Here is a 24,907-nt window from a genome sequence, read left to right as displayed (position 1 = left end):
CGGTGGTGGCGCACACCTTTAATCCCAGCACTTGGGAGACAGAGGCAGGCGGATTTCTGAGTTTGAGGCCAGCCTGGTCTACAGAGTGAGTTCCAGGACAGCCAGGGCTACACAGAGAAGCCCTGTCTCGAAAAAAAAAAAGAAAGAAAGAAAGAAAGAAAGAAAGAAAGGAAGCAAGGAAGGAAGGAAGGAAGGAAGTATGGCGGGGCTCTTCCGATCTTCCCGTCGTCCTAGTGCGAGAGAAAGAAAGTCAGAAAGACAGAAAGAACTGTACCCCAGGCTGAGGGAATGAGGTAGGAGAGGGTGCAGAGAGAATGCAAGAGACTGCGGATAGGGACGAGAGCCCTGGAAGGGTGAGTTCTGCATGTGGCATGGCCATTGCGCTCCAGAAGTGACCGTGGGTCTAGTGGTCTGCACAAGACCTGTATAAAGCTAGGCCAACGAGCCCAGTCAATATCCCAGCTGGTAGTACTAATTGGACTGTGTTTGTGTGTGTGTGTGTGTGTGTGTGTGTGTGTGTGTGTGTAGATGGAAGCTGTCTAGGAGAAACAGGAGGCAAGAGACAGTGGTAGGAGTGGCTGAGATTACATATGGAATTGTCAAAGAGTAAACAGATAGGCTTACAAATTGAATATATGTCTTCTCGCCTGTAACTGAGAGGAAGGCGTTCTTCCTAGACACAAAATCATAGACGGTCACATCTGTCATATGTTTAATGTTTAATGTTAACCAATGGAACCAGCGGTTTCCATATGTCAGTTGCCGCCAGGTCTAGAGTAGTGGGTAGTTTACTGTGACCTCAGAACAGTGACTTTCTGGTCCTGTTGCTCTGAAGAAGTGAAGAGGCCACTTAGCAACATTTGGGTGACTGGTTTCCCTTGAGCCTTGAGATGTCTACAGGCTTTAGCGGAGGGGAGAAGCATCAAGCAGAGCTCAGAGAAGAGAGGAAAACACCCAGAAGTGATTATAGTGGAAGCTCCAACTGGAGGTGAAAGATATTGGGAGTGACATGCTAACTGCTGAGTAGAGTTTGGGGACACTCAGCTCTCCTGGGTGTGTTGGGAGGAAGAGACAACAGGTATCAGACAGTAGACAAAAGTGGGGGCAGGGAGGTCCCATGGCTTTGGCAGCTGGTGGCAGCTTCACCTTGAAGATCAAAAGGATACTAACTAAGCTGAGGTGGTCTGGGTGAGAGCCTCCTCTCCTGTCCCCGCCTTCACCACAGCCACTGAGTCAGTTCTCCCGGGGTTGTACTGGAGCAAGGCACAGCCTCTTTGGAAGATGATGAAGAACAGCTCTGGGACCGTGTGCTTGGGGAGGTGGGAAGTACTACAATGAGATCGTGCTGAGGGCTAGATTATAGGCCTGAAGCCGATGTAGTTATTCTGGCTTCAGAGCTGAGTACTCTGGCTTGACAGCTGAGATGCAGGGAATGGGAAACAAGGGTACCATCGACACAAGCGGCTTAGCGGGCCCTCCTTACACACTGTTGCCAGGGCAGCTCTAAGATTCCAAGGGTACGCTTTAGGGAAAGAGTCCTTCATGGCTTGGGGGAATGAGGAGGGGCACAGGAAGGCACCAGGGGCATCCAGAGGCCTCAGAGGGTACCCAGGGATGATGGACACTTTGGGGAGACTCTTCAGATAAGATGGATCCTGAGGTTGTGTGGGGGAAGAGACATGGACAGGACGGGGGGGTGGCAGCTACCTTGGAGGTAAAATAACTTATGTGCTGTCTCATGCTGTGTATCACATGGTGCTGGAACACATCTCTCGGGGACCAAGGAGACACAGTTCTTACGTTACAAGCAGAGAAATCAGGCTTCTATCCCTAGAATCTGTGTTAAGAACAATAACCGAACTGGTGTGGTTGTAATCCCAGGCCGTGGAAGCAGAGACACGGGGATTCCTTAGGGCTCTTTGGGGCTCACCAACCAGTCAGTCAGCCTGCTTGGCCTATTCTGAAAGATACAAGCCAGTAAGAGACCCTGTCTCAAACAACAACAAAATAAAGGCGGATGGTGTCTGAGGAATGACCCTCAAGGTTGTCCCCTGGCCACCATATATAGGTATCCATATGCACCCATATCCACATAACTCCTCCCAACATAGACATTTCATATTTCCTAAGGTGGTTGTCAACCACTGCAGGGGGGTAGGCATGTCTCTGTTCAGTGAAACAACCCTGATAACCGTGCTGACCTGCTCTCCTGGGGTGGGAATGCCCCACTTGGATGGCTGGATACAGCCTCCAGCCAGCCCTGGACATCCCCTACTTCACACAGTGATGCAGAATCCCAGAAGTCCATGGCTCTGCGTATCTGCTCAGGGGCTAGTCCAAAGCCAAGTCCAGTATGTGCCACTGAAGCTATTGCACTTGAAAGTCTTTCTCATGCTAGATTTAGCTTGCTTAGCCAGACAGAGAGGATGCCAATGTTCTCACAGAAAAATGTAGAAAAATATTATATAAATCTCTAAGAACTCAGCCTTTCTGGGCAAATAATATGCTTGAAGTTAGAGGGAAGGGTAAGCTGGTCAGAGTGGCGGGAGCCTTGGGTTCATTTTGTGATCGTAAACATATACTCAAGACAATGACACAATGTAGGCTGGACAGACGGCTCAGTGGCTAAGCACTTGCTGTTCTTGCAAAGGGTTTGCTTTCCAGCCTCCATGGAGAACATTCACAAGCACTTGTAAAGCTCCAGCTCCAGGAAGCCGAACAGTCTCTGTTAGCCTCTGCAGACACTGCATGCATGTGGCGGACATATATACACGCAGGCAAAACATGCATATGCATAAAATAAAATCTTAAAAACAAAACAAAACTCCAAACTGCTAACAGCAATAAAAAGACAGACTAGAACTGAGGTTCCAACTTTATTCCACAAACTCTCCATCCCGAGGTCCTTGCCATGGCCCCTCTCGGAAGAAAGCGTAAAGCCGGGGCTGCGCCTATCAAGACGGTGGACAAGCGCGAGAAACTGGCGGAGGGCGTGGCTGTGGTCATTGAGCTTTGTACGAGTTGACGCGTCTATGGCCGCCATGCTGCTGCCCTGAGCCAGGCTCTGCAACTGGAGGCCCCAGAGCTACCTGTGCAAGTGAACCCGTCCAAACTGCGTAGGGGCAGCTTCGAGGTGACGCTGCTGCGCCCGGACAACAGCCGTGTTGAACTCTGGACTGGTATTAAGAAGGGCCCTCCACGAAAGCTCAAATTTCCTGAGCCCCAAGAGGTGGTTGAAGAATTGAAGAAGCACCTTTCATAAAGAGGTTGGGAAAGAGTCTTCATTTTGAGCTTTCAGTTCCTGGAGATGTCGAAGCATTTATGATGGTGCATGGCCAAACTTAAGCTGTGTACCTGAAGCCATAGTTTCTTCCTCATCAGAAGTGATGGTTCAGTTGTGGGGCAGCCCTCTATCAAGGCATTGTAAAAGTGTGTTCAATTGTTTAATAAAAGCTCAAGTATCTGAGAATAAGAAAAAAAAAGAATTGAGGTTCCAGGCTTATCAAAAGGGGTTATGGAATATAGACCTAACTACCGGCTGAGCTTGCTGAAGAAGAGAGTTCCTTTTATCTGGCCCATTCCCTTTGGTTGAACCTAGAACTGTGGGCCCCAGGACAGCCATGGCATGGTCTCTGCTGAGTCCTGGGCTGCCTTCTCTCATGGGCCTAAAAGCCAGGAGAGGTCTCTCCCTTATCGATGGCCCTTCAGCTGCAGCCCCCTCGAGCACATTTTCTCCCACGGGGGCAGTCAGCTCAGAGATCACTCAGAATCTCTCTCAATGGGAGCAAAGCCACTTTCATGTTGAATTTGCACCTTCATGTCTGGTTCTGCTGTTCATGCTCTAAGAAATTTGCAGCTACGTGGATTCCACTGTTGTACACAGGGATTTTCCAGGCTGGAGGCTTCTAGTGTCTCTACTGCCTCCATCCTTCCCCTCAGGATGCTGCGGGCTGCCCAGTATTCTAGATGTACATCTCCTGTGAAGAATAAATGAGAGTCTTTTTCATCTCTGTAACACTTGCATTTATGTGTCCATATCCCAGGTGTATCTTCCTTCCTGGGACACAGAGTGCTGTTAAATAAGCCTAGGACTGACCTGTTCCTGTGGCACTGTGGTCCCCATGGGACAAAGACAGTGATGGACCAACACTCAGAATCGGAAGAGAGGTTGGAGAGGCATCCTCTCTTTTCCTTTATAATGGTCACCGTCACTGAACTGCGGTGCAGAACTCACCAAGATTTACCCACTGTTCTCTGGTCATGGAGGCTTCTGCAGGACAGATCTACCTGTCAGTGCTGGCTCAGGGAGCAGAACAGGCCAAGACTTCTGTTTCTCTCATGAGGCTCATCAGGGAGCTAAGGCCCAAAGTCAACTTGGAAGCAGGCAAGCTGAGTTTTGACAGGTTCTAGGTTCAGTGCAAGTCATGAGCCCCCCAGAGCAGCTGTTCTCAACCTTCCTAATGCTGTGACCCTGTGATACAGTCCCTCATGTTGTGCTGACCCCCAACCATCAAATTATTTTTGTTGCTACTTTGAAACTGTAATTTTGCTACTGTTATGAATTGTAATGTAAGTAGCTGTGTTTTCCAACGGTCTTAGCTGACCCCTGTGAAAGAGTTGTTTTAATCCCAACCCCCACCCCTGCCCCCAAAGGGTTCTCGGCCCACAGGTTGAGAAACACTGTCCTAGAGCAAAAACAACCAACTCTCCTCTGGTTGATTCTACTGTCTTGGCCTTTAGGAGGCCTATTCTGCTCTCTGAGTAGCACTGACAAGCAGAAGCTTCTTGACTTTCTAGAACCTTCTCTCCTTTAGGAAAGTCTTGCTCAGTTTAACTACTGTCAGCTGCCTGCCTTCCCAACAGCCTTAACCCTGCTGGAAGCCCTTAAGGGCTTTCTGTAATTCAGGAAGCCATAGCCCTGCCTGGAGACCGGTCTTGATCCATTTGGGGATACCTCTGGCAGGTTTATTTAGGAACTGGGTTTCCTTTTAGGGGTGACTGTGTCATTGGGCAGCACTTCCCATCTGGCCAGTTACTGTGTGAACAGAGGGTCACTTCTCCCTTCAAGGGCAGAACAGGACATGGCCTGTGGCTATAGTGTGTGTGCAGTGTGTCATGAGATCAACCCAGGTGTTGTCCACTTAGTTTTAGGAGATAGGGTCCTTTACTGAAATCCGAGCTGACTTCAGATTAAGTGAGGCAGGCTGACTGGCCATCGGACTCCATCCAGGGATCCACCATTATTCTCTGCCTCAACACTGGGTTTACAAGAAAGAACCACTGTTTGGGGCTTTTTATTATTATAAGTTCTGGGGCACTAACCTCAGAAAACATGTTAAGGACCTGGCTATGTCCCTACCCTCTGTACCAACTTTGGAAGGCTCAGAATTCGTTAGAGATGTATCTCTCACTGGGAGCTACATACAGGAACCTTTGGTCCATGGAACCTTAGCAAAGTCAATGTACCACAGGAGCATTCACCATGCACTGAAAACCCCAAAGGATCTATCATAGATCACAAAGCTAAGAGCCCAGCATCTCTGGTGTCAACAATGGTGGCCTCAGAGCCTGAGGTACAGGGGACTCTGGGGACCTGGAGGGGCAGGTTGGATCATTAGGAGACTGAAAGGAAAGAAGGCTCCTTTTGCTGGGAATCTCCTCTTTTTTCAAGAGACCAGGCTTGGGTAGGAAAGAGCCCCTGGGTCAGGACCTCTGGGCCTGGGGTGGGGCAGTGTGAGGGGTGGAAGGAAGCTAGAGAGAGAGAGGGAGGGAGGGAAAGAGAGAGAAAGGGAGAGGAAAAGAAGGACGAGGGAATTGGGGGAAAGAGAAAGAGGTGGTGGAAGGTGGATGGGGAAAAAGAGGAAGGGAGGGAGAGAGGGAGGGAACACAAGGGGAACGGGAGAAAAAGACTGGGGTAGGTGAAGACAGGGGCGGGGCGCAGGAGGGCAAGGAAGAAGGGAGAGAGGTTGGGGGTGAGAGGAGGGAGGAGGAGGAAGGGGGAGGGGCGAAGGGAGGGAAGAGACGGGAGGGGGAGGGGAGGAGGCGGGAAGGGAGGGAGAGGGGGTGGGGCCTGCGCGCTCGCCCCGCGCCCTCCTTCCCCACGCCGGCCTCCGCGCCCTCTCGCGCCGCAGCATCTCCGCGTCTCCCGACCTCCCCGGCTCAAGCTCCTGGCGCCGTCCGCCTCTGTCGTCGCTGCCACCAACGCCGCCGCCATTCTTGGCGCGGAGCTGGCCTGGCCGGCCCCCGCCGAGAGCCGCCGCGGGTCAGACGCGCGTTCCAGGTAAGCGACTGGGCCGGCGCGGGAGGAGCGCGCGCGGGGCTGGGCAGGTGCGCCGAGCGCGGCGAGCCCCCGCGGCAGACCGAGGAACCCTGTGGGAGCTTCTCCTGCAACCCCCTCGGGGCTCCCAGGATCCCTCTCCGAGCTTCCTCCACAGATCCTCCCACACCGCTAGGACCCGGTCTGCATTCCCACCTGGATGCCCCCGGACTCCCTCTGCGTTCGCACCGGGATCCTTCGAGTCCCCTCTGAGTCCCATCCGAATCCCTCATCCCCCCCTCGACCCCCCACATTTGCACCGCGTTTCCCGGACCCTCTTTGCAGTTCCACGCCAGCCTAGATCCCTCCCTGGCCTCCCCTCCCTAGCTCCCGCCGGGGCCTGGCAGGCAGGTGGCTGGATCAGGGACGCGGGACACGCAGCCGATCGCGACTTGCACGGCCAGGCCCTGTGCGCTGGGCCCCCCTGGTGCTGGCTCCTGGAGCCTCGCCTGCCAGGTCAGGCCCGGTGCCCCAGCCAGGCTCCCAGCCCCGGCCTAACCGGCTTCTATTTCGGTCTCCCAGGCCTTGGCTCGGGTGCACCGGATGTGGCGCGGTGCACTCAGACAGGTGCGGCTCGAGGGGCGGCCGCGGTAAGGTCGCCACCGCCGGACAGTGGGCGCCGCAAGGCCAGGGCTTCCTGGAAGATTCGGGCTGCGTTATTCTAGAACCGCCCGGAACCACAAGCTTTAGCTCGAGCTGCACCTGTTGCTGGCGCCCGATGATTTGCAGGGGGCTGGTTCTGTTGGGGCTCAGCCAGTTTTGGCTTGGGAAAAAAAAAAACAAAAAAACAAAACAGAGCTGAGCACGTAGCTCTCCTCTTCATCGATTGGGTTTAGTCTCTAGTCTCTCTGTGGCTGAATGAGGAGTCTTTCTTCAAATAAAGCATATGGTGAAAGGCCTGCCCCTACGTTCTGGGGCATTTACCACATGAACTTGCCCTGCTTTTGTTTTGAAAACCCTCACTGTGTTGAGCACAACCCAGGCCCGTGGGTGGCCAACCTCTCACTGGACTCAGGGCCTGTAGCCAGCCATCTGACCCTGCTGTAGGTCTACCAGGCGCTACCAAACGGAAGTTTCCTTCCCAGGAGGGTGAAGTAACACCAGCGGCCTGTCACTTCATATGTGCCCCTGGCGTCCGACTTGTCTCTTGGCTGCTCAGGCAGGGTTATTTGGGAATGTTTACAGTGTCCCAGAAGCAGGCAGCCTTGGGCAGTGGTGGGGGTAGATGCCGGTAGCGACCATAATGGCCTGATTGTCATTTTGACCGTTGTTGCTGTCTGTGTACATCATGTCAGAGCGATCATCTGTTGAGAAGCATCGTGGATAGAATTGTGAGCCGGAATGTTGGTGTAGGCAAGGCTTGTCTTTCCTGACCTTAAGACTCAGGTGTCTGGCTGGTCCGCACAACAAGTAAACCAAAGAAATAAAAACATGTTGCCTCTACCAGTTGTGGCTCTGTCATTCTTGCATGATGTGCGACCTCCAGCCAGGGCAAGAGTCAGAGACTGCCTTCCTCTGATGGGCTTGTTTAAGTCTGTCCTCTGAAATGGAGCCACGAAGGCCCTCTGTCTGCAGACTCCAATGACTTGTGTTGCATAGTCTGCCTTACAGAGACTCCTCTCCGGTGGCTGGAGTTTGGGCAGGTGGTTACCTGCCCTGGACGGAGGGTTGAGGTGCATGGTATGGACCATGCTGCCTTGGTCTGGGGCCAGGGCAGTGTGTCTGGTGACATCATCCACTTGTGGACAGTTGCTTTTCTAGGTTGTCCTTTATGGAATGCGTCCAAAGAAGCCTTCCCCACCCCGGGCATGGTGTGTGGTGGACCAGTGCTATGGGGATGTGTGCTAATGGACAGCACAATCAATAATGCATCTCAAAGATCAATGGTTTTCTTCAGCCATTTGAGGTGCTTCTGGAGGGAGCCTGCCCTGGGAGGGCTAGGAAGGCTGAGGAGGGGGACAGTTTCCTTGATTGGGGGACAGCTTGATTCTATTATATTTGGGGTGAGCCTAGAGTCAGAGACCCTGGGCTTGATCCAGGACCTTTGTTACCCTCTCCAGGGCATTCTCACTACACACACACACACACACACACACACACAGAGTTAGTATATATATGACTGCAATATCCTAGACGAGAATCTGCAATTTCCTCATTGTTGTTATTTAAAGCAAACTGTTCCCTCATGTTTAGAATTTGCTGGGTTCAGAGGACTTGGAAAAGGTCTCCCTCTGATTCCCTCAGGCTCTCTGTTCTCTTGGCCCCCAGCTCCCAAGGAGCCATGGCGTGATCATGGTGGTCATGCCATGGTGGTCTTGGGAAAAAACACTTGCTAGCAGTTGCCAGCAGGGGGCAGATCCCCCTCCCTTGCTTTCTCCTTTTCTACCTCTCTCCCTACTTCAGGTAGGGTCTTGGTCTCGATGTGTAGCCCAGGTTGCTCTCTGACCTCCTATATCAGCTTCCTGAATGCTGGGATTATAGGTATGGACCAGCATATCCAGTTAACTTCTCTCCAATGGTGACGATCCCAAAAGGACCACTAGATGGAGAGAAGTACTGGTTAGAGGTACCCATGAGATTTACCCAGGCTGAGAGGGAGGGTCCTTTTTGTTCTCTTGGCTAAGAGCCATCCCAGGCCTGGCAGCTGAAGTATGAGCAGCCCATCTCTGCAATCTCAGTTGAAGACGTGGCTGTCTCTGGGTGACTCGGGGTGTGGCCCATAGCTAGGCTGGTCAGGCAAGGTCTTATGCATGTGGCAGGAGAGGTTTTCTGGACCTCAGTGCAATTCTTTTGCCTGGAGGACATGCAGAACAAAGTGGCAATCTCTTAGGAGATATGAGTTTAACCTGGTCTGTCAAGGGATGAGCTGCTGGGCTTCCCCCAGAATGGACACCAAGGAAGGGTATTTGGAGGAAGAGCCAAGTGTGTCTGTTTTGCTCTTGGGCACCTGGGATGCCACACCATGACACATCTGTTGCTGACCCTGGCCTGAACAGCAGCCCCACTTTTCTTCTTGCTGGGGGCTTGTAATTTGGTTTAAACTCTCACATACTGCCCGTGAGAACCCGGGTTGCGTATTTTCTCTGAATGGCTTCTAGGAGGCACTTAGAGATTGCAGACATCTCAAAGCCTCTCATAGGAGTCCCTGTCAGAGCTAGGCCGTGAGACAGACATTTGCTACATCAACAGTGGTATGAGGGCCTTCTGTATGACCACAGTGTGGTTGCTGTTATCATGGGTGCCCAGGACACTAAAGGGTGCTTGGGATCTGCGTCAGATCAGGGAGGGGTCTGCGTGAGCGGCCCTGGGCTCATTACTCTGGCTTCTGTTGTGTGCCTCTGAAAGTACTCCATAATTAAAAGTTAATAGTCGAGGGCTGTGTCGATTGCTTACACGAACCAGCTGTGTAAGGGTTTACTCGAAACGTCAACCTTCGGTGCAGTGCATTGAATCATCCTGTTTACACAAGTGGGCACTTATGCACGGAAGTGGTCTCCTATGTGTATACACACTGCACCGTTGTGTCTTCGAGGATGCCCCCCATATGTTGAGTAGGTAATGGTGGTGGTGGGATATCTCATGGACCAGGGTCAGGCACTATCCTCAACTAAGGGACAAGGTCTAAGAGTAAGCAGCACACTGAAGTTAGTGGGAATGTGGGCACGGGGCCTGACTATCTGCATGAACGTACCAATGTGTGTGAGTAAGTAACGGAGTCAGTGTGGAAGTCTGTGATAGTTGTGTGAGGATATCAGATGGACAGGGTAAAAGTGGAAGCCTGTGAATGGTGTGCGTGTGTGCGTGTGTGTTAGTGGAGGTGTGAGCGTGCGTGCAAACTTGTAGTGCAACTCGTGGGATGGAAGCATCTTCCATGTTTTCTTTGGCCCCTTTACATTGCCAGCATCACTGCTGTGGGGTTTGGGCCGTTTTTAACTAACGTAGGGGGCAGCTGGCTGAACAGCGCTGAGGAGTCGATCTGGTAACTGGTAACCAGCAGGCAAGTGGGGAGAAAAGGAAGGCTGACCGCGCCGGTGGGGTGGAGTTGTGTGTAATTTAAATGTTATGAATTATTTATTTCTGGAATTTTCTATTCAGTATTTTTGGACTGTAATTGACTGGAAACCGAACCTTCAGAAAGCAAAAGGTGCAGGGCGTGCTGCTCTGTGGATCTCTGTTGCACATCTCCGGTTTACTCTGCACTGTGGCACTGGAGGCTTATGTGACTCTCGGGTGTCAGAGCGTGGCCCTTTGTAATGCTGAAAGGCGCTTTAAGGGCTGGCTGTACTATGGCTGGTTTGCTCTTGGTAGATGTTTGGATTGTTCCTGTTAAAGGGTTAGGGGCTAAAACTTTACAACAGAAGGGCAGATAACCTGCAAAGAGAAGCACATGAACAGACAGTCGGTGTCATTAGTCACTGGAAGACACAAGCCAAGGCCACCGTGGGACCCACCTCCCACTGTATTACACTGGCTTTGATAAAAAGGGGTTGGGAGAGAGCAGCTGTTGGTAAGAACTTGGGAGAAAGTAGAACACGGATGGGGCAGGTAAGATGGTCTCTGGGAAAACAGTATGGAAGTTTCTTAGAAAGTTAAACAGATTCAAATTCCTTATGATCTAGCAATTCCACTTTTATGCCCATACCTAAAAGGATCGAAAGTAGGGACTAAACAAAGGCTTCACACAGGTTATAGCACCATTCACAAGACAGTGGAAACAGCCCGGCTGTCCACCAGTGGATGAAGTGGGTAAGCCAGATGTGTGGTATGTGCACCCATGGAATATTAGTCAGCCATAGAAGGGCCTGGAACACTGATACATGTTACAATACAGATGAACCTTGAAACACTGGGCTAAGTAAAAGTAGCCACAGCAAAGACAATGTGACTCAAGATTCTTGTTTACAAAATGTCAGTACAGGCCAAGCCATAGGGTCAGAACCATCATCAGTCACCTGGGGTCGGGAGAGGGATAGGACGTGACTGCTTGATTTTTACAGGGCTTCTAGTTTTCTTTTGTTTTTAGTGCTGTGGATTTATGCCCTCCCCCACCCCCACCTCCACCCCTATTTTGTATGCTAGGTGATAAAACATAATAACTGATGATGGTTGTGTAATACTGTGATTGCATCACAAGATGCTTTTAAAGGATAACGTGTGTGTGTGTGTGTGTGTGTGTGTGTGTGTGTGTGGCACATGGTACACGCCCCTCTGCACGCTTCTGTGGAAGCCAGGACAGGATATTTTCCTCTGTCTCTCTTTCCATTCTTGTCTTGAGACTGACTCAGTCACTAAACCAGAAGCCCACCATTGTGGTTAGCTGGCTGGCCAGCAAGTTCTCAGGATTCCCCTGTCTACAACCCCTAAACCAGGGTTACAGGCACCTGCAGCAGTGTCCAGCCTTTCCCATTTCAAAGTCCAGTCCTCAGATTTGTAGAACAAGTACTCTTACCTGCTAAGCCACCTCTCCAGCTCCCTATGTGTATTTGGTCACAGTAAAGAATATACAGAAGTGCCCCGTGCATTCTTAGACAAATCCTACTGTGGTTGTGCATTTTCTCCTATAGTCTGGGTCACTCGCTAGGTCGTGTGTGACCTTTTGAAGAATCCGGTAGCATTTTTAATGACAGTTGTGTGTTTTTTTTCATCCCTCCATGCAGGAGATTCAGCAGTTCATATGTGCATACTGACTTGCTAACACTTACTGTTGTCAATCTAACTAGAAGTTATTCTGGTGGGATGCTGCAGAGAGGGCTGGGGGAGGTTCTAGTGAGTCTCCCCTTAATACCGGTGTTTGCTTCCTTTGAAGAGTATCTACTTAGGTTCATTGTTCACTTTGTTTGTTTGTTTTGTTTTTTGAGGCCCACTTTCTCTGTGTAGCCCTGGCTGTCCTGGAATTCGCTCTGTAGATCAGGCTGGCCTCGAACACACAGAGATCTGAGTACTGGGATTAGAGGTGTGTGCCACCGCCTGGCTTTGTTGTTCATGTTTAAACTGGATCATCTGCCTCACTTGGGTCGTGAGAGTTTGAGTTCCAAATTAGAATCTGTCAGATATTTGTATTGTAAATATTTTTCCATCTTTGCATTTTATCTTATTAGTGATACCTTTCAAAGGGCAGACTGCCCAACTCACGATTTTTTTTTTTCCTTTTTAAGGAAGGCTGGCTTTGAACTCACTTAGTAGCTGAGGTTGGCTGTGAGCTCCTGATCCTGCTGTCTCCATCTCCTCTATGCCTGGCTTCAATGTATTGTTTTTAGATGTGGTGTTACTATGTGTTTTTCCTTTGCTCGGTCCCTCAGGGGCCAAAGGAGCACATTGGAACTCCTAGAACTGCAGTTATAGGTGGTTGTGAGCTGCCTGGGAATCCAGGTCCTCTGCAAGAGCAACAGGTGTCCTTAACCACTGGCCATTCCCCCTCCACCCCTGCCGCTTGTACCTTTTATGTCATTGCCTGGAACCTTCAGGGAAGGCTCAGGTGGACATTTAAGTTGTTGTTAAATATGGTGTTAGTGGGATATTTTAGGCTGAGCTGTTCTAGTTGTAGTGTGTTGGTGCCCCAGGACCAACAGTATCTTAGGGAAAGCAGGGCTTATTTGGTTTCTTCTTCCAGGTTACAGTCTTTTAGAGGAAAAGTCAGAGTAGGAACTGAAGCAGGCACCATGGAGAAATTCTGCTTGCCGGCTTGGTGTCCTCAGCTAGTTTTCTTATACAGCCCAGGACCATCTACACAGGGAATGGTGCTGCCCATAGTGGGCTAGAGCGATCAAGCCAAATCTGTACAGCTGTACCCATGGGCCAGTCTGTCCTGGGTAATCCCTCAAGTGAGACTTCCTTTCCAGGAGACTCCAGACTATGTCAGGTTAAAGCTAACTCGAACAAGTGCCTTTGGTGACTCGTGAAAGTGTCCTCCATTGCCTCGATGTTTTACCGTAAATGGATGATGGAATTTCACCTTGTACTTTCTCTGTGTCTGAGGAGCTGGCTGAAGTTCTCCTTACTTTGTAAATTTTGTAAATTACATGGAAAAGCTTAGAGTGTTAAGTCAGCCTTGCTGTTTTTTTTTCCCCAGACATGTACTCCCCTTACTCCTGATGTATTCTAGTTACTAGTTTTCCTTTCAGTGTTGGCTTTGAACCTGGGACCTTCTACCTGCTTGGCAGATACCATAACACCACACTAGTGCCTGACTTTCTTTCTAGTTATTTGTTTGGAGACAAGGTCTTCCTAAGTTACTTGAACTGTTGGTCTTGAGCCTTTGACTCTCCCACGTGGGTGGAGTTACAGGCCTGGTATTTGTATTACCTCCTCTTTTTAGATATTATAGTATCTATCTCTTATACATGATGGTGAATTTTAATGTTCCATGAGTGTCTAGAATTACCATGGTACATATCTCTAAGTCTACTTTTTTTAAAAAATTTATTTATTATATAAGTACACTGTAGCTGTCTTCAGACACCCATATGAGGGCATCAGACCTCATTACAGATGGTTGTGAGCCACCATGTGGTTGCTGGGATTTGAACTCATGACCTCTGGAAGAGCAGTCAGTGCTCTTAACCGCTGAGCCATCTCTCCAGCCCTCTAAGTCTACTTTTTATGTACATACCTGTGAAGAAGTTTTCCTACATTAGACACAGTTAGAGATTAACAAAATTAATAATAAAATCTACCCCATTTCAGCACCGCACTATATATTGGCAGTTATGAGAATGTGGACCTTGCCTTTCTCAAGGCGGCTTATTGTACTTTCATGCAGAAGGAACGCTCTCAGCTGGATGCTGACCACACCTGTGACCTCAGCATCCAAGAAGCTGAGGCAGAGAGATGGCTGTGAATTTTGGCACATCACTGCTGGCGAGGATCATTCCTGAGTAAAGACCCCAGGAGCAGCTGTAGTAGTTAGACAATAGCTGAAGCAACTGCAGAGTGGCTAACGGGAGGATACTGTATACAGTGTGGATACACTGCACAAAGGAATTTGGCCCCTGCTCCAAGAGTAGCCTATGGTATAAAGTTGGTGAGCCATTTGTTCAGGTATTTTCCATGCCGTATTTCTAGGCTCTGGTTGAAGGTGGGTAACAGAGACTGTGGGAACCAGAACCACAGTTAGAGAGAGTTTAAGATTTGTAGCACTCTTTATGGAGTAAATGTTTTTGTGGGCTCAATATCATTTTTTTTTTTCTCTTCAAAGTATGGATGTATTAGTGAAGCCACCAGAGTCTGAGGTTTTTCTTCTTGGTGAGGCTTTTAATTTTGAAATTGATTTCTTGCTCTTAAGATGGTCTGTTTCTGCTAGGTTGGGTTCTGATAATTTAGATAATTTATTGTGGTAAAACGTTAAGACAGTCCCTTGTACACTGGGAAAGTTCCATTTTGGGAGTTTCAGTAAATGCCTGTCAGTGTGGAGTCATCACCCGATTCCCAGAATTCCATGTTTTCTTGGGCATGTTTGAAGTCAATGCTGGCAGCTAGGGGTGGTTTTCTGTTCTTACAGAGGTTTCCAAGGTGTCAGGTGAACACAGCTGACAGTTTGTGGCACAGAGTCTGGCGCCTGCCACACCTACACTTACCTTAGCTGTAACTGAGGTAGGTGATCCATGTGTAGAAAAGGCCAGCAGGATAGCTCAGTGGTAAAAGCCCTTATCATGCAGGCGTGATGACTCAAGTTCCATCCCTGGAACCCAAGGTGGATAGAGAGTTGACTCCTGACATCCCCTGACCGCCACATGGTCATTATGGGACACAACACACACACACACACAGAGAGAGAGGGGGGGAGGGAATTTCTTTTAAAAAAGACTTCATTTCCTTCATTTCTGAGCACTGACTTGTAAGGGTGGGGTCAGAAGTAGGCATCAGGAACAGGTAAGAACAATCCTGTGGTTCATGGTGGCTTTTTTGTGTGGCACGCCTAGGGCTTTCCCACTGCGCCCCTCAACCTGGCCCAGTTCTTCCCTTTACAGCTGAAGACCTTGGCAACAGACAGCATAGGAAACTTACTCTTGGGGGTCCCTCAGCCAGGAAGTAGTGAGACGGAGGTTTTCACTAGGCCCCATGTGCAAGCATGCCAGCCACGTGTGGTGTCATTCCTCAGTTTTTTGAGACAGGGTCTCTCCCTGGCCAGGGGGCTTGCCAGATTAAACCAGATTGTCTGGCCAGTAAGCCTGAGGGATCCATCTGTGTCCACCTCCCCAGTGCTAGGTTTACAACCACAAGCCACTATGCCCAGGCTTTTGTGACATGGGGTTCTGGGGGTGGCATTTAGGTCCTTGTGTTTACAAAGCAAGCACTTTCCCAACCATCTCCACAAGCCCCTCCATTGCATTTTACTTTAAAAAAAAAAAAGTTTTCATCCTGTGTTGAAAAACACTGCCTCAGCGGCGTGTGGACAGGTTCTGCATAGAGTTAGCATGCATCCTCTGGGTACAAGTCCCTGATTTCTATGGTATCTCACTATGACCAAGCTCCTTCACCTGGTTTCCTCCCCATCTGGCTTATCCTTAAGCCCTCAGGTGCCTCAGATACCCAGAGCCTCCAGCAGAATTCAAGCTATTGCAGACTTGTGCTTGGATCGTGCTCCAGAAAGTGGGTCACAGCAGAGCTCTGAGCAGGCAGAATTGGATCTCTGCTTGTGTTTGAAGGCAGAGGGCAGCCAGCGGCTTGGGTTTCAAGTGTGGAATCTGGAGAAATCACCAGCTCCCTCCTCCTGCTTCTGTGAGCTTTGTCTATCATGTCTGGCAAGGAAAAGATCCTCCATCCCCAGGGCACTGTCAGGCTGGCTTGCTTTCCCCGCAGCTGGGCCCAACCAGGGAGGTGGTCAGAGCCACTCTTTAAAGTAGATACCCATCTCGGGAGAGCCAGTGGGGAGTCACAGAAGCCATTTATATACAAAGTAACATCTTGTGACTCTGCGAGCGGACGAAGTGGATTTTATTTCAGCAGTAAAAAGCTGTTGTGTGAAATGAGCAGAGTAATTTCTGCAGAGAGCTTGGAAGGCGCAGCCCAGACATCTCACTGTGGAGATGGTGGGGGACTCAGGCTGGGGAGGTGCTCAGTGTCAGCTGGAAGACTTGAGTTTGATCCCTAGAACCACATAAAAAGATTCCCTGGAGGAGCAGTGGATGCAGGTGGCCCAGGAGCTCACTGGCCAGCCAGCCTATCCTAATAGATGACTCCCAGGTCCCAGTGAGATACTTTGTCTCAAAACACAGTCTGAACAATCAGGCCATTGCAATGGCTTAGCTAGTAAAGGTACTTACTACCAGGTCCAATGACCTGAGTTCCGTCCCCAGGACCCACATGGTGGAAGGAGAACTGACTTCTGAACCATCTCCTCTGACGTCTACAGACTAATAGATAAACAAAATGCAGAATTAATTAATTAATTAAAAGATGGTAGAAACTGAGGAATGACACCTAAGTTGACCTTTAAATCCTCTCTCTCTCCAGTACATGTACACACACACATACATATACACAATGCACAAACATACATACACACTTGGGGGGGAAATAATGGGGCACAGAGGGCTTGGGTGCGTGCTCTCCTCTATTTCAGGGGACAACCAGCAGAGACCCTATCTCCAGAGTAAGTGCTGGTGTCACTAGGGTGTTTCTGCCTGGATCAGTTGGGTCGGGGCTATTCTGAAGCATTTTCTCACACTTTTTTTTGCTGCTAAAGATGGAAAGAGACTTTCCATTCACCAGCCTGAGTGCTGTGCTCACTGGTGTCATCCTCCCCTATGCAATGAGCTGAGGACCTCTTTGTTGCTTCAGGACAAAGAGCACGGCTCTGTGCCACACAAGTCATTTGTAGTGGCTTCTCCCCTGGGTACTAAGTGGAAGGAGTACATCCTTACAGAGGATGCAGTGCTGGGGACCATGTCTTCCAGGTGCAGTGGGAGGTCACAGGCATTTGCTGCTGCATCTGGCTTTTCACATAGGTGCTGGGACACCTAGTCTAAGCCCTCATGCTTGAGCTTCAAGCAGGTTACCAACCAAGCCGTCTCTCCAGCCCACTGCTTGTTCAGAGCTGACATGAAGGGCAGATTTCATGGTCAAGACCTTGTTCTTATGGTTGTCCTCTACCTGAAGAGTGACTGGGTGTAGCTGGTTCTCAGAGTCTCCTCTGTATACCTGTCCCAGGGGAACGGTAAGTACCAGGCAGGCACACGTGGCCTGCAAACAGCCGTGATTGCTGATCACTGACTGTCGTAAGCTCATAGGAGCCATGGTCCCTGACCTGGAAGGGCCATGTTGTTCTTACTGCCACCTCAAGCATAACAAGCTGCCATTCAGCCCATGGGCTCTTGTGGCTTTATGTTGAGTTCCCTGACCCTTCCTCAAAGTCCCTGGACCCTTCTTCAAAATGCTGTTGTCCTGTATTGGAATCTATGGGTAGCTCACCAGGAAAGAGCACTTGCTGTTCTTGCCAAGGACCAGAGTTCTGTTCCTTGCACCTCATGTTTGGTGGCTCACAACCACCTATGTGATGGTTTGTATATGCTGGGCCCAGGGAGTGGCACTATTAGGAGGTGTGGTCTTGTTGGAGTAGGTGTGTCACTGTGGGTGTGGGCATTAAGACCCTCATCCTAGCTGCCTGGAAGTGAGTCTTCCACTAGATGAAGATGTAGAACTCTCTCTACCTGCTCTGCGTGCACCATGCCTGCCTGGATGCTGCCGTGCTTGCATCTTGGTGGTAATGGACTGACCCTCTGAACCTGTAAGCCAGCCCCAATTAAATGTTGTCCTTTGTAAGATTTGCCTTGGTCATTGTGTCTGTTCACAGCAGTAAAACCCTAAGACAACCTATAACTCCAGCTCTAGGATATATGACACCTCTTCTAACCTTGAAATGCACCCACACATATGTGAACATACCCATACATATACATAATTAATTTAAAACTAAACATAAACTCTAAATCAGGGGCGAGGGGCAGAACAGCGATAGGTTGTGGAAATCCTGCTGCTGATAGCTGCTCATCTCTTGCCTTTATCTCCCCATCTTCTCTCTCCGCCCAGATATTTGTAGACTTACCCTCAGAGTGCAGCTGGTGTCACAGCCAAATATTGCCGTGCATAAACACAGCCCAGTGTGAGGTACCCTGATTCAAGGTGAGCATTGCTGGGTCACATGGGCTGACCTCACTACTTACAGTTCTGGAGGTTGGATCTTTCCGTGTAACCAAAACTAGCCCGGAGTGCACAATCTCCTGCCCTGCCTGCTCAGTGCTGAGATTGCATGTGTGTATGCCCCACTGTGTATTTCAAATCCTGTGGCATCTCCCTGATGTGTCTATGGGACATCTGCCTGCCTGTGTCACTTTGCTGAGTATACAAAGAGCTTTCGCTCACCTTGCTGTCTCTTACAAGTTGGGATCCCTAACAAAAATCTCTGAAATACCCCAACTTCTGGAACTTAGAAGTGTCTGCATGACAGCACAAACAGAACCCACAGCAGAGAACTCAGATGTGTGTTTAAAGTGCATTTTATGTTCAGGTGTGGTCCATCCACAAGGTAATCTCATTAAGGTTATGAGATGGTCCACAGTAGAAAGACTATCTGAAACTCAAAGCAAGGCCCAAGCATGTGAGTGTGCACATGCATGTGTGTGCGTGTGGAAACAGGTGACAGCCTCAGTTTCCATTTCTTGAGTGCCATCCGCTGTGACTTTTGAGCTTCTTGAGTCTTTGTAGCTTCCCCAGGGAGAGACTGTTTCAGTTCGGTGAGGATGACTTTCCAGCACAGCTACGACCACTTTCACCCATCTATCCTAGCCTTTCTTGGTGATGGTGTCTTTGTTTCTCTTTCTTTTGTGTTCAAATACTCCAACAAAAGCAACTCGAGGGAACTGGAGAGATGGCTCAGCGGTTAAGAACACTGACTGCTCTTCTAGAGGTTCTGAGTTCAATTCCCAGAAACCACATGGTGGCTCACAACCACCTGTAATGGGATCCAATGCTCTCTTCTGGTGTATCTGAAGACAACTACAGTGTACTCATGTAAATAAAATAGATCTTAAAAACAAAACAAAGCAAACAAACAAACAAACAAAAAACCAAAAAAACTTGAAAGAGAATGGACTTGTTTTACCTTACCTTTCAAGGTAATAGTTTATTATGGTGACAAATTCAGGGTGAGAGGCACTTCAAACAACTGGTCACATCCTAGCCAGAATCAGAACAGAGACCGATGGATGTTTGTAAGTGCTCGGACCACTGTCTCCATTTTATACAGTTTAGGGAATGCGCTCCCTACGATGGTCATGCCAATTCAATTAATGTTATCGAGATACTCCCCACAGTTGCGCATAGAGATCTGTCTCCTCTGGTTGGACAAGTGGACCACGCTAAGCATCTCACATGGGGGCTCTTGGGTTCTGAAGCAGAAATGAGCGGTTTGTGCTCTCAGCACAGAGGGTTTAGTGTAGTGACATGTGGGATGTCACTTGCCCGGCTTTCATGACTGAGACCAGAGTAGAGGCAGCATCTCTACATGGTGAGGGAGAGGGAGGTGCTGTGGTGCAGATACTGGGCGGGAGGTGTGGGGTATGAGCTCACAGGAGACCCTCCATAGGCTGCAGGGAAGACGGCTCATTTTGCATCATGCTGCATGTGGACACTGACCTCAAAGACAGTGTCCCTCTCCTTTAAGAGTCTCCCGTGACCACTGTGACAGAGCACTCCAACTGAAGGGTCAGATGATTCATCATTGCTGTTGTAGTTCTGCGGGAAAGGGTAAGGTGTGAGCAGGGCATCGAACTGTCCTGTCTGCCATTGTCACATGACCTCAGGTATTGCTGGCTGACTAAACCACTGCCATCTCTGCCTTGTCACATGACCACCTCATGTCTCTTTTTCTGTGTATAATAATGATAGTTGTCTGGCCTTAAGACCCACCCAGATGTCCCACTTTGAGATCTTTCACCAGTCACATCTACAAAGACCCTTTCGGCAAAGGTCTTTTGGTAAGGTCACGCTCACTTGTGATCGTGGGCCTTTTTGGGCTGGACTTCAGGTGGGTGACCTGGGAAGTGGGAACAGGGCCTAGCCCGGGCCGTGGTGGGTAGTCACTCACCCTGGGATTCTTTCCAGTGGAGTTTTATCTTCAGGAAAATGGAAACCTCAGCTCCTCTTGCTGGAGTGGGAAGCTCTGGAAACAAAAATAAAAAAAATAATAAAATAAAGAAATAAGAACCGAGGTCAGCGTTTCTCCACGTTGATGGGGTATCTGCAGAGTTCTCGTGGAATCCAGTGTGAACAGGAAACAAGAGGCACTGAGTCACTTCTCCTTTATTTTTTATGGTGTTTTTATTGTTTTAGAAAAGGGAGAAAGAAAGCAAAGAGCTTCCTCCCTGATCTGGGTCCTTGCCATTAACAGCTTGCTTTTCTGACATTTCCCCACCTTTTGCTACTGCTTTCAGACATGTGTCTGCTCCTGATTGACACACGCACACACACATGTCCCCAGATTCCTGCTCCTGCTGTAGTGTTTTCTGCCGTTCGTTCTCTTTGCTTACTGCTCTGCTATAGACGCATAGGTTCTGTGTCATGCTGGGCAGCAGTGCCTGGTCTTCAGAGGACATGTTGCATGCACCCCAAAACTCTGTTGGCTCATGGTGGGTGTCTGCCCAATCTGCTGCTTCCCTGACTGTTTTTCTTGGGTGTATTTTGTTCTTTGGGCGTTGCTGAGTGAGGTTGGCTGTCTCCATGATATGGGGTGGCTTCCTGGGAATGGTAGAGCCTTCTAAAGTGGCTTCTGTGGTGGGGTGGGTATTCCTGTGCCTGTGTGTTTGTGAGCATGCATATACATGTTTGTGCATTGGCCAGCGTGTGTGCGGGTGGACACCTGCTTCCCTGTGTGTACACATGTGTGCATGTTTGTGGAGCAGTGTATGCGTGTACATGCAAATGTGCATGCCTGTGAGCACCTATTTGCACACGTGCACACAGGTATGTGCATGTGTGTGTCGAGAAAGCTGAAGTCTGCACTCTGGACTCTACGTTTAGCAGACTGTTCATTAGGAGGCTTACTCAACTCGTTTTCTAGAAATCTGTTCTTGGCCCTTAGCCAAAAATCCACCCTTGCTGTTCTCTGGCGACGCTAGCCTATCTGGAGAAGATGCAGGGGCATTCTGCATGATACCACAGATTGTGCCTCAGTTTCTCCGGGAGTCAGCTGTCTAGCTGTCTTGTCCCTGGTCACACTGGCTGACCCAGCCAGATGCGGTGGATGTCCCCAGATAGTTTCCAGCCATTTCCTCTCCTGGGGGACTGTCCTCTCTGCTCATGGGAACTTCCCTACATAGTCATGTTCTGCTCCAAAGGAATCCAGAGTCATGGTGGCCTGAGCAGGCTTTAAGGTACAGGTAGATGGCCTGCCTAGGTCATGTAGGGAGTTTGAGCAAAGAGGACAAGAACAGGAAGTTGGCCTGCTCTGGAAGCCTGTCCCAGGAGCAGGCAGAGCTCCATATTCATACCCATAAGTCACCGGGCCAGCAGGGCATGGGTGAAGGTTGCTAGCTGATTGCTTGGCATGGTCACCCATTGGGGCTCTTGTAGGCTGAGCCTCACACTTTGCCCGACTGTTCACTTCACTGGACAGTGCTTCGTGCCTGTCTTGCAGCTGGTGTTACGTTCAGGGGTCAATAACTGCCTCCGGTCATGAGTAACTCCTTCGCCGCGGCTTTAAGTGAATCCTTTTGTCCTTCTCCAGACACAGCTTCATTTTCCTGACCAGAGCACCAGGGCTGCACACACCAGGGGCATTCAGCAGAGAGCCACTCACTAAGCTTGGCTCTTCTGTTTCCTTTTTCTGGGGGAAAATGTTTATGTAAGTTGCAGTCTTTCCTCCTGTTGTGAGCTGCTGAGGCTAGCCTCTTGCTCCCTGTCGTGCTCTTATCTGACCTTTATACTGGATGGTTCATCCAACCATAAATAATCCCCTTGAAACACAGAGAGCCTGGTGTGCTGGCATCTGCAGAGGCTGGGAGAGGAGCTGCCAGGGGAACAGAGGGCTGAGTGGAGGGAGGTGTGGGGAGGGTGCCAGGACTGATGGAGGAGGGGCTTCTCCTGCCTCCTTTCCCATTGGGCCTGAGTTGGGGGAAGATTAATTAGAGGATAATGAATGAACCGGTGAGTAGGAGGAGCTGGTCCTGGGGATTGGCAGGAGGACTCAGTGTTATCAGAGTAAAGGGGGAGGTTTGGGCCTCCGTACCAGGACTGTGAACAGGTGACTCTCAACATCAGGCTTTTGCCCATAGACTGGAGTCAGCCTGTGTTCTGTGTCCTTCCCAAGTCAGGCTCGCAGACAATGCCACAGAACTCTGGGGTCCGGAAGGCCTGTCCTAATCCACAGGCATCTTAGGGTACAGGCCTCAGGGTGCCCTGTTTCCCCATCTTTAGGGCTTCCTGCCAAGCCTTAACTTAGCTGTTTCTCAGGAAGCCAGGTCTTTCTGGGTAGTCTTGGGTTGGTTGAGGTTTGTGGCTAGCCCCTCTTCTGCCTGAAGGTTCTGAGAAGCTGGCAGGACCACTGGGGATTTTGACCCAATGAGTTTCCTCAGTGACAGTGACAGTGTAGTGTTAGTGTGACAGGACCATTCACTGTCCATAGTGTTTCACCCTCAGGTCCTGAAGCAAGAGCCTCTGTTCTTGGAATTACCGACTGGTACTATCAAAGGCAGGCTTTAGTGATTGGCTTCTCACTGAAGGAAGATTTACCCACAAGCATGTGGCAGTTAGGGGACAATCCCATCTCACCAATTCCTGTTCTTCAAGAGTCAGGAGAGGCCTGAGGGCCATGGCTTTATCATACACATGCCTAAACCTTTGCCCTGGACTAGGATGCTCTGGGAATTGTCCAACTTTGAAGGTACAGAAGTGTAGCCATTTAAGAAGGCCATGCCTGGCCGGGCGGTGGTGGCGCACGCCTTTAATCCCAGCACTTGGGAGGCAGAGGCAGGCGGATTTCTGAGTTTGAGGCCAGCCTGGTCTACAGAGTGAGTTCCAGGACAGCCAGGACTACACAGAGAAACCCTGTCTCGAAAAAAAACAAAAAAACAAACAAAGAAACAAAAAACAAAAAAAGAAGAAGAAGAAGGCCATGCATGGTTTCTGAAGCTCCTTGTTTCCGTGGACAGCTTCATTGTGTCTGATCTTGAAACAAGAACAGCAGCTTGAAATGAGGTTTATGGAACTGACTTACCAGTCTCTTGTATTGCTGTATACAGAGAAAGACGGCTGGCGACCAGGAGCGGGAAGGAGCAGATCTGTTTATGTTTATGTGTCCTGTGTAATCTTGCAGATGCTCTTATTTGGATTAAAATGCAAGTGATTTCTTAACCCACCCTCAGACACACAGTAGAATCGAAGGTTCCTCAGGGCTGACACGCCGGAGCACTGATGCTGTAGCTGAGTTTATCCCCAGGGTTTATTGACACCAGGTGTCTAGAAGCTGTGGTTTCATCTGGACATCATTGGAGTGAGGTTTCTTGGAAACCAGAGAGGCACAGTGTGGCACGGAGGAGGGGACACTTGTGTGCAGAACCTGGTGCCCATGTGACATCAGTGTGGCTGGAGCCATTGGGACAGAGGCCATTTTCTCATCCCTGTGGAACCCTAAGTAATTCTGTGGATGCGAGTATGAGCCCCTATTACTTATCTACTTATCTACTTATCTACTTATTTTCTGGGCGGTCCCCAGGAAGGACCTGAGTAAGAGGATCTGACTCTGTGTGTGTGTTATATATGCATTTGTATATGTGTGTTGTATGTGTGTACACATATGTATATGTGTTTTCATGTATGTGCGTGTGTGTGTGTTGTAAGTGGATGTAGAGGCCTGAGGTTGCTTCAGGAAGCATCCTAGAGTTCTCTTCCATCTTCCTTGTTGAAGCAGGGTGTGTCTACCAAGCTCAGAGTGTCTGGGGATCTCATCTGCGCCTTCTGAAGCAAGAATTACAAGTGGGCTGAAATGCCCGCTCAGCGTGAACTCTGGGGATCAGATCTCCAGACCTCTCGTGCATGTGCAACAAACTTTAAGCCCCCTCGTTGGCCCTCAGGTCCATCGTTTGTAACGGAAAGATGGGCCTTTAGACTCTGCATTCATTTCTTTTTGAGGCCATGGTCAGCAGCAGCTCAAGATACAGTGCTAGTATCTCTACTTACAGCAGGGGGTGTGGCTGAAGATTCGCTGATGTACTGAGCTGTATACCCCACAGCTGTTTGCAGTGCATACATACCCACAACAGACTTTAAGTGTAAATCAGGCACAGTAAGAGTTTAACAACAAGCTCATCTGTGCTGCACACTCACAATCCAATGACTAGGGTACGTGAGATGGGAGGAGAGATGGGAGGATGGATGGAGGATGGATGGGAGGATGGATGGAGGATGGATGGGAGGGTGGATGGAGGGTGGATGGGAGGATGAGATGGAGGATGGATGGGAGGATGAGATGGAGGATGGATAGAAGATGAGATGGAGGATGGATGGGAGGGTGGATGGAGGGTGGATGGGAGGATGAGATGGAGGATGGATGGGAGGATGAGATGGAGGATGGATGGGAGGATGAGATGGAGGATGGAT

General features: G+C 49.7%; 1 protein-coding gene and 1 pseudogene across 2 annotated transcripts in view; both read left to right on the top strand.

The window, feature by feature from the left end:
• The first annotated feature begins 2,911 nt into the window (after positions 1-2,911).
• On the top strand, positions 2,912-3,299 carry LOC114624980 (annotated as a pseudogene).
• A 2,732-nt stretch (positions 3,300-6,031) lies between these two features.
• Positions 6,032-24,907, top strand: part of Sema4d (semaphorin 4D) — a 105,178-nt gene continuing 86,302 nt past the window's right edge. Inside the window, exon 1 of one of the 2 annotated variants that reach the window (XM_028771999.1) lies at positions 6,032-6,280. The gene's annotated coding sequence lies outside the window, so the exon portion shown is untranslated. The remainder of the gene's footprint in view (positions 6,281-24,907) is intronic. The other variant, XM_028772001.1, reaches the window with a different exon arrangement.

Source organism: Grammomys surdaster, unplaced genomic scaffold (genome assembly GCF_004785775.1).
Source record: "Grammomys surdaster isolate TR1022 unplaced genomic scaffold, NIH_TR_1.0 211, whole genome shotgun sequence".
NCBI lineage: Eukaryota > Metazoa > Chordata > Mammalia > Rodentia > Muridae > Grammomys > Grammomys surdaster.
Note: the sequence above shows the minus strand (reverse complement) of the source record. Positions and strands in the feature narration are given on the sequence as shown.